This window comes from Paralichthys olivaceus, chromosome 1, assembly GCF_024713975.1.
Source record: "Paralichthys olivaceus isolate ysfri-2021 chromosome 1, ASM2471397v2, whole genome shotgun sequence".
Taxonomy (NCBI): domain Eukaryota; kingdom Metazoa; phylum Chordata; class Actinopteri; order Pleuronectiformes; family Paralichthyidae; genus Paralichthys; species Paralichthys olivaceus.
Genome location: NC_091093.1, coordinates 18975021 through 18984454, shown reverse-complemented (window position 1 = coordinate 18984454; position 9434 = coordinate 18975021). Strand labels below are relative to the sequence as shown.

Here is a 9434-nt window from a genome sequence, read left to right as displayed (position 1 = left end):
AAATCATGTTATTAGCTGTGACTTCAGGCATGTTTGCAGTTAGCGAGGCACTGCACAAGTTGATGAGCTTTTGTTGTGCTTTCATTGTTAAGAACAAAGTTTTATAAAATAACCTTCAGAACGTAAATAACAGCACAGCTTTCAGACCTAAACACATTAAATATGCTTCCTTTGATCAACCTAATATTTCTGGTTTTGCTTACAGTGAAATGTTTCCCTGCAGAGGAAATTTGAACACTTTAAAAAACAGGCGCAGCAGCAGCAACACAGTGCAAGGAAAAACAAAAGTGATACAAGTTTCAGTCGGACTGAGGCCTCTAGTGGCAGCTGATGGCAAGGTCCACCTCCTCAATCAAACTTCTCTGAACAGACTCAACTTGTACACGACTCCATCAGACATGCAGTTCCTCTGGCCAGCCCCCAAGAATGAAATCTGGATAATGTCCGATGCGAGAAAACAGCAGAATATCCTGGAGGATTCACTGTGAGCAAGTAAGTGGGCGTGTTGATGATGTTTCTAACATGCAGCAGACACAAAACTGAGAGTAAATCCATGTAGAAGACACCAACGAAGATGTCAAGAGAGAATTTCAATTACATTTCCTAATAGATCTACTTAAATTCTGTCGATCTTCAATAGAAGCATTTCATCCTTGGTCTGATGATTGAATTCCTGCCTTTCTCCTGCACCGAGTTTTTGGTGCCTGACCACGGGCTTTGTGGTTTTCCAAACCTCGCAGGACCAATTCCCATTATTTACTTGACTGTGACCCCCGTATCACGACCTCCCGGGTCTATCATTTTCCAGGAGGCTACTTTTAAATTGCCCAACTAATGGCAACCTGCATTTTTACTGAACTGTAATGAACGCTCCAATTACACTGAAGGTGATGGAGGCGATTTCCTTATGATAGAAGGGGGTGATTTGATCTCTCACACTCCATTTCACTATCTCTCTCTGCTCCTCAGTCATTCCAGCAGACCTGTGGTCAGCACTAGCTGTTGGGAGGAAGCTAAGCCTCCACTTGTGGTAATGCACCCTCTGAGTGCACTGCCAAGCCGAACACCAATGAGGTGACTACAGAATTAAGTGCTTGAAACAAATGAATTCATTCTGGCAGAAATGTGTCAAATGACCTTTTCGCTGCTCATTACACATGGTGCACATTACACCAGAGAAATGCTCCTGTTGTGTGGGCTCCTTTGTTTCCCTCCTGCTCCTCTGCCTTGTCAAAGGGGATTGGTAATTAATTGAAATCATTTCCATGTGTAAGGATGTGCAGACCCTCCCCAAGGTGTGTCAATGGATCGATAGGTATTTAGAGTGTATGGTGGAGCGAGGTGATAAGAACTCCACTCATACTTTGCTAAATGGCATCGAAAGCCGCATAAAAACCAATTCAAGGGCAGAGGATTTTTGAGGGCAGGAAGTAACTGAAAGAAGAGGTGGAAGGCATTGTCCCCAGCGGACGATATTCTGACAGCGGCGGCGGTGGTCACCATCCGCAGGAATTGAAATGTTTTGGATCATTCAAGGTTGGGCACATTTTTCATTTTCCACCCTTTTTTCTGTCTGATTAAAAGGTTGTTTGTGAGAACCGAACAGTCTCCTTGGAGGTGGTATCCTCCTGCTTGACTGAATAGCGGGGCGTTTCACCCGGCGCTGGTGCACGAGAGAGGAGAGCTTATCCTAATGCAGAAGCTCCCTGTCTGCCTGCCAAGGAGAGATGTGGCTTTAAGAGGCCCATACATGGTCTTGATTAGTTTTACTGAGCGGGTATGCAGAGACCAATAAATTAAATATGAATAAATTAAAAATGTACTCTAGCAGAAAATTGCCGTGAAAACAACCACCTCCCTATTAAAATATGTATAGTAATGCCTTTTATGTGAAGTAACTTGGGATTAGATATCACTGTAAATTAACACGCCATCCAACCATAGTCGAGAACTTTTCACTTTTAACAAGGACTTATAAAAGAGGTATTTACTCCAGTGTGTTCGGTAATTAATTTGATATTCAAATGAGCTTACAGTATGTATTATAATTGCAAATATCCCCAAATAAGAGTAGATTTTTAAAAGGGGTAGGGTCAACAAAGATTGATGAGGCTCACTTCTGAAACTGCCATCTGTTTCAAATGTTTACTTGATGTGAGCCCCCTCCGCCCCCCTTTGTGAAAATAGAGGCATCATGCTTTCCTCCTGCCATTTGGCCATATGTATCTGTTATTTTGTGGGGGTGGGGAGACATTTTCCCTTTTTAACCGTGATGCAGCAGCACACATGAACACGCGCGCGCCTCCGCACACAATGCAAACACTGAAGGGGATCAGGAACATCAGCATGTGTGATGAGCTCCCACAGATAACGTCTCCGCAACATTTCCATGACATTGTAGCTGTGTTACCTCATTACCACAATGTCACAGCAGTGGTGTGATGATGTTGTGTTTGGGGGTAAGGATGGCGCGGCGTGGTGGTGGTGGTGGTGGGGGGGTGTCAGCTGCAGGTATCGGGCCTCTGCAGATGAGCTGATTAATTAAAGGAAGCTCTATTAAGGTTATTGAGATGCACCCCCCTCCCCTCCCCTATGGCAGCCCTCAGTGGATAAAGGTGAATGGAGCAGAGGGGGGGCTCTGGGACAGGAAGCATCCTTGCTTCTTTTGACATTAGCCCGCGTGCACCCTCCTCACAGGCCCTGCGACTCCCTCCACAAGTGCCTCTCTGCACGTGTGACGCTCTCTCCAGGCCCCAAAACGGGACTGCAGAGTTTTTAATCCCTCCAGCCCGTCAAACCCACCCACCCTCACTTCCATCTGTCACAAGCACTGCGTGAGGAAAGTGGGGGGGGGTGGTATTTTGGGAAGGGGGTGCAGGGGACGCATCCCTTGTTCCATCTCGGCAAATTTTCTAATTTCCTTTGCCTCCATGCTTTGTCCCAAATTCACGCCCCTAACCTATCCACCGGCCTCTTTCGTTCCCCTCCCACCTCTTCTTTCTCTGTTCCTCTTTTGGCCAAAGCAGTGAAACTAAAACTGGAAGCTCCTGCTTCCTCCAAAGAGATAAGAACTGACAGTGTTTTAACAGCATTTGAACCTGCTGTCATCATATGTGTAGAAAACTGATTCTTCCATATTTTCTTGGTGTGTTTCACTCTTAAAATCTGTTTCACCCTGAGGCATGTATACGAGCTCTCCTATAATTTGCTGTAGGTCATATTCTGCTCGCACAAATCAATTTGAAGATTTTTTTTCTCCCCCCCTTTTCCCCCATAATTAATTAAAAAGTCTGGCGCAAGACAATGAGGACCATATGTTGAAGTCCCTTCTCCTCCTCTGACAAAAATTACCCATACATGAGGTTATCTACACAGACTTCATGTAAATCAAGTGAGGTTATTTAAAGGGAAGAGAGATGTAACAAACTAGATGAATCAGTGTTGTGTGTGTTTTTATTTTTCTTCAAATTATCGACCACATTTTGTGAATAAGACAAACCCCCAAAAGAGAAGCCCGTCTCCACCATCAAGACATAACCATTCAGCATATTAATTAGTGACAGATTACATGGACATCACAGTTTTAATGGGCACCGACTCAAGCAATCAATTCTAATTACACATCCTCATGCACAAAACTAGGTTTAAGGAAAAGCACTCTGCTGTCAGATTAAGTCCAGGAAATGAATTCAGCAACTTGCTACAGCTCCATCTGCTGTTGATACCTGTCTGAGGAAACCGAAGGAAAGCGGTATGTCAATAATGTTGCAGGGTTTGTTTAGTTTTGTTTGGCAAGCAGCTGCAGTCAAAGATAATTCATGTGTCATTTGTTCATTCAGTTAAAAAAAAAATGTAAAGGTAAAACTGTTGAACTGAACAGACGGTGATGAGGGTAAAAACTATGTAGATGCTTTTAATACTCTTTGAAATGCAGAAATACATTTTGAAAACAGCTTCAATAAATGCCCACATTTACACATGTGCATTAAAACACAGTGCGTCCATGAACACTGGGCTCCATTGTTGGCACTCATTCACTTCAAGATGCAAATGGTTAAATTTGAAATTCAGCCTCTGTGTGTTCTGCTTGGCTACTTTAATGTTGTATCTATGCTGGGGATTATTCTCTCGACAGCGGAAAAACCTGTGTTTGAATGGCAGTGTCCTCAAAGTAGCTTCTACTGCTTTCAATGGCCTCCAAACGAGATTAGACCCGTGGCTGCCCCCGGTCCCAATCCTCGGCATTCAGATGGAGCGTAACCAGCCTGTGTGACAGTTTCTCTGTTTTGACACTGAGTGGATGCAGTCACTGCATATAGGGCATTTTTGGAATTGAGAGGTCAGAGCAGGAAAAAAAAGCCTAATTGTTTTCGTCAGTGTTGTGAAATAATATCCTCTACAATATAATCATAATAATAATATCCCTGTAATCGTTTTGAGTATCCTCTGCAATTTAGCTTGTAAAAGTAGTTGCACTGAATATAAATACACAAACTGTTTTGTGTTTTATGATTTATATATATATACATTATTAAATTTCATACAAACAAATGTTAATTACCAGGGAAAAATTTATGATTATTTGTATGTATAAAATATTGTCTGACCATATTCATGTTTTCCTAATTACCCCTAGCCACTAAGTTATTTCTCAGTGCAACTAAAAATTCCCTTTTTTAATGTTTTCGTGTAGCTGTTATTTTCTATACAGGGACAACATACACTGACTCTTGTGCTATTTTGCTGCTTAGCTATGATCATCAACATAAATGTTGAACCACTGCTGCTAAAATCACAGAAGGAAATAAAATAACCAGAATTTCATGAACTACCAAAACAAGTTTACCTCTTGTGTTCCTCTTTTGAATGCTCCGTCTTTGTTACACACCCACTTGTGTCTTCACACTCACTCCTCATGCCTGATGCCGCTTGTTTTTAATTTTGACTCTGAAAGGGTGTTAGTTGTGTAAGGTGATTTTTGAGGCCCAGTTCTACTTTTACTGAAGCTTCCTCCGAGCTCTGTCCTGTGCTGACGTCCCTCCCGTCCTGAGGCCTGCGCTGTGATGCACTTGGCTGACTGCTTGGTTTCCCACTGGCATGAGACTGCAGTGATAAGATTCATATTCATTTACATGACAGAATTAAGCATCACATTCATGTAAAAACGACTTTATTAGCTTCTTCTATAATAGTTTGATCTGGCGCCATCTAGTGTTACCTGGATATAAACAGCAGTATGTAGGCTCAAAGGCAGTCTGATGATGTTTTAAATCAAAAATGTTTCACTGATAGATGTTTGTTGCTTAAAAAATTATAATTAAATTTACTGGAAATACAATATATATAAATTCAAAATTTTAATTTATCATAATTTATAATGTTTTATTAAAAGAATCTGTCTTACCACAGATGGATGATGCTCCGCACATCAACAGTGGGTGTGACCATGGCATTTCACTTGCACACACACGGATGGCTTTCTTTATCTGGGCACATGAAACTCCTGGTAAGAGCCGATCAATGCTTCAATAAATGAAGCCCATATTTTTTGCATCATGTTTTATTATCACATTCTTGAGGATGTTCACACACAAACACTACTAACATGGGGGTAATATGATAGACAGAGTCCTATTGCATGTCCATGTCTGGTGGCAGAAATGAGCGAAAAACAGGGAGCAATGTAAATGAAGGCTGATCCAGAGCAATGCAGGTTTAACAATTTTATAAAAATGTGTTGCAAATTGGCTACTACTACTATGATTATAATGTGGGTAATGCATCAACTTTATATTTCTATGCAATTTGTCAAGTAGAACATGTTGAGATGCAGAGTTGTGTGTATATTTTAGAGGCCACACAAAGGGATTGAATGCATTAATGAAATGCATCAATGGAAACACATAAAATTGAGGGATGAAATAATGTAGCTTACAGATTTTAGCTTTAAATTTCTGCACCAATGGGCACATGCAAGTTGAGCAAAAGTTACCAACATAATGAGGATCCACTAAAAAAACTTCCCACAGCTCCATGGCACCATGACTCGCCAGTAACTCTACAGACCATATTTAATGCACCACAGTACCAAGTAAATAATAATATAAATAAAAATAGGTACAAATACATTTCTAACATCCACAAAAACATAATTACTCTCACTCACACTTACAAACTAAAAACCACAACGTGTAGGACTTAAACTGTCTCAATTTGGCATGGTAAAATCTAAAAGGGTCCTGTGGCAGATGGCAAGGCATGCTGGGTACAACTTAGAGCTCTTTTACTGTGGTCATTTGTTCAGAAATACAGCGTCACACCCACGTAAGAGTTCCACAGGCCTCTGTCATTTTCTCAATCCCTATACACCACCTGACTACAGAGTGGATAATCTGCCACTCGGATATCAAAAACACAAGGTTATTCAAGTAAACATGATTGAGATGTTCTGTCAAAATCCATTTTCTATTGTTTGTTTCAGGTAATCCTGTGAATAAAACAACAAACAATGATCCCTAAGGGTTTTCATGAATGGCTCTATAGCTGTTAAAGCTGTGCAAGTTCACATCATTGCAAAAGAAAGTGACTTATGCTGTTTGCTGTGGCTACGCTTTCTAACAACATGTACAGTGTGTGTGTGTGTGTGTGTGTGTGTGTGAGGCATTTATCCTGTGTCTAGCCGTTTTAGCTCACACACCAGGTTGGCTGGTTGTCAACGCACAACACACGCTGTGCTCGGCTGGTGAAGGATACAGTTGAATCTCTGTAAAGGTGGACTATAAAGGCAGACCAGAGGGAGTTTGCCGTAATGAGGTAGTATTTAAAGCCTTTACTAAATATAGAGGAGATCCAAGGCTGGTGTTCGGAGAAGGGATGAGAAGCAGCCATGTAAAGTTTTATGGTCTGAGGCACCATCTTACCTTGATATTAATCCTGTCATTATCACTCTCATCAGCAGCATCCGTCACAAGAATATTTCAAGTTTCATGTACCGGCGCACAGTGTCCATGAGACGTGAGGAGAAAAACTTTAACACGCACGTCATGGGTCTGAAAACAGTGTATGTGACATTTGTGTTCATCGAATCATTATAAATTATGTTTAATCACTATTCATATCAATATCTTGTAGTATTGAAAGAAAGGAAACAACGTTGCTCAACATTCGATGTTTCCTGGTGGTTGAGACCAAAACAGAGCTTAAACAAACATGAGGGAAAACACACCTGTAAATAAGTATTGCTCCTTATCTTGTTATATATTAATCATTAGCCAATGGTAATGATGCCTTAATTCCAGACAGTGACCTCTAATTACAGAATTCACCATCAGACAATACTTTTCCAAATAAAACAGTTAGATTGAATTAAAATGTTTAATGTTTTGTTTTTACTGCCAATTGTTTCATTGTTGCTCTTTTATCAAAAGGAGCCACACTTCTTCTTTAATGAGTGAAAGCTATAGTTTCAACAAATCTCATGGTATTGAGAACAACACAGTTTGAGTTTTATAATGGGACTGTGGAACCATAATAACGTAAAGGTCCAGTGTGTAAGATTTAGGTAAAAGGGCAGAAATTTTATGTAAAATAACCCTCGTGATGTTTTCACGAGTGTGTTTCATTTAAATCGTATTCGTTGTAGTTTTCTTTACCCTAGAATGGGCTCTTTATATTTAAATACTTTATATTTACATCGGAGGGGGTCCTCTCAATGTTTATAGTCCAGACTGGACAGACTAAACACCTTTTATGACAACTGAAGGTATCACAGGTTCTCCTTCATCTTTGAAAGGGGAGGGTGAGGTGAGGGGTATTCAGCTGCAACATTCAACTTGACCACTAGATTCCAGTAAATTCTACTCACTGAACCTTTAAATTCAATCAAGCTTCACCAAACATTCATAGATATCTGTCCCCCAAAAGTGCCTGTTTTTAAATGAAGACCAATTCATTATTCCCTGGGAAAATGGTCCAAATGTTGAAAAATGCCCCTTCACAGGATGTTAAAGAAAGTGAAAATAGGAGCACCCGCTCTCTCTGAACTGCCTTGTGATTGGTCAAAGTCATAGGGCATCAAGGGCCAGATTTCCCCCGAAGGCTGGAAACAGAGTCTGGAGGAAGTGTCTATTTTTCTCTCAGATCGCCTGATTTACATAAAGTTCTTATGGAATCATTATTATTATTATTATTATTACGATGTTACCAGCACCAGCTTTTAAAGGCCTGATACCACGATGTAACTGTTAACACGTCTGTTGCTCCTGTAACAACTGAGTGTTGTCTCACCTGTAAATACCCTTACTTCTTTAATGTCAATATATTATATATGTACTCCTGTTTACAGTGTATACAGTATATTCTGTTTACATTAGATATATCACGATTGCATGTATCTCCTTACGTATTGTTTACGTATTTTCCTTACCTATCACTGATGAAACATAAGCTGGAAAACATGCCCTGCAGTGGGAATCTCATCAAATCTTATCTTAAATGATTCTCAATACTGTCAAACTGTAGAATAACATTACCTCCACTGTGAAGGAAGACAACGGCATCGGGCGAGGAACAGATGCTATGCCTCGTCTCATCCTCTGTAAAGCACTTTTTCCGCTCTAACAGCTGCATCAGTTCACCTCCAGCGCACAGCGGAGTAACCAAATACACCTTCTACAAACAAGCAGACAAAATGCATCTCACCATAAAGTCAGTTTGTGTGGGTTTAACACAAATGTTTATGCAGACACACACAGCAACAGCAGATTATGATGTGTCACATGCATCACTTGCAGCCCACCCCCTTAATTCGGCTTATTTTGAGTTTGTGACTTAAAGCGCAGTGATGCTCCCCCTCGGTGTTGTAGACTTCCTTTACATGAATAATGTGAGGATGATTCACTTGTTTCCTTCGCCAAAGAGGTTGTGTTTTCATCCATGTTTGTTTGTCTGTTAGTTGCCACGATTATGCAAAACCTACTGGACAGATTACCACAAAACTGGGTGGATGGATGGGGTCCGGGTCAGGAAAGAATTCATTAAGTTTCAGTGCAGATCCGGATCATTGAATCTTGATGATGAAAAAAACAGGTATGTTTAGGGGACTGGTATTTATGTCTGTGTGCAATTTGGTGCAGATCCAAATAAAAATCAGGATAAAGTTAATTCAAACGTGGTTTCTTTAAGAGACTGTTGGGCCTAGTTTCAACATATTTATAGTCTTTTTTTTTTTTTTGTGCAAACTTTTAAGACATCAAAAAACAGACTTCCCACAGGGATGCCAAATTCTGTGAACCATCTTAATAACTCAGTGTCTTTGTGTCTTGATGTGAGTGGCCTCATATAAAAAAAACCAGCTTGACCCAACTTCCTACCAAATTCATAAATTCCCTATGGGGATAGGAAAGAAAGAAAACATTAGTACAATTAAATCTTCT

At 40.5% G+C, this 9434-nt stretch overlaps 1 long non-coding RNA gene across 1 annotated transcript; it reads right to left on the bottom strand.

Moving 5' to 3' along the window:
* Positions 1-3448: 3448 nt before the first annotated feature.
* LOC138407425 (uncharacterized) lies at positions 3449-8666 on the bottom strand. Its single transcript, XR_011240862.1, has 3 exons — positions 8532-8666; positions 5405-5486; positions 3449-5103 (listed from the first exon to the last, which is right to left on the bottom strand). It is a non-coding gene; the product is annotated as an uncharacterized lncRNA (long non-coding RNA).
* Positions 8667-9434: the final 768 nt, after the last annotated feature.